Below are 455 nucleotides of genomic sequence, written 5' to 3' on the forward strand. Positions count from 1 at the left end.
TAATGAGTGTGGGAAGCCAGAGGCGTCATCCGCCTGGCCAGAGAAAGTTCCCTCTCCATTTCCAAGCATGTTACTAGATAGCCTGAGCCAAGAGAATAGTGGCCTGATTTTAAACGAAGAGCCAGGAGGCCCAGAAGAAACTGACTCTACAGAGTGTGTCCGTGGCTGTAATGCGAGCTGGCGGAGCAGTCGAGGTTAGACAGGAAATTTTAATTACCCCGGACTTATCCGGAGCCCTCTTTCAAAGGGAGGCAATGAGGGCAGCCACTTAAGGGCAGGACCCAAATGCAACATCTGAAAATGCAGCTGTGATGTTTTTGCAGCAAACTGAAAGCTTGTGTTTCAATTCCCCAAAGAGAGGGTGGGAAGAGGAGCGTTTGGCTATGGGAAAGTTGTCTTTTTATTAAGAATCCGAAATGGTGATGTCATGGACACCCTGCCAATGCCAGATTCCC

Source organism: Propithecus coquereli, unplaced genomic scaffold, assembly GCF_000956105.1.
Source record: "Propithecus coquereli isolate 6110/MARCELLA unplaced genomic scaffold, Pcoq_1.0 Scaffold605, whole genome shotgun sequence".
Taxonomy (NCBI): Eukaryota; Metazoa; Chordata; class Mammalia; order Primates; family Indriidae; genus Propithecus; species Propithecus coquereli.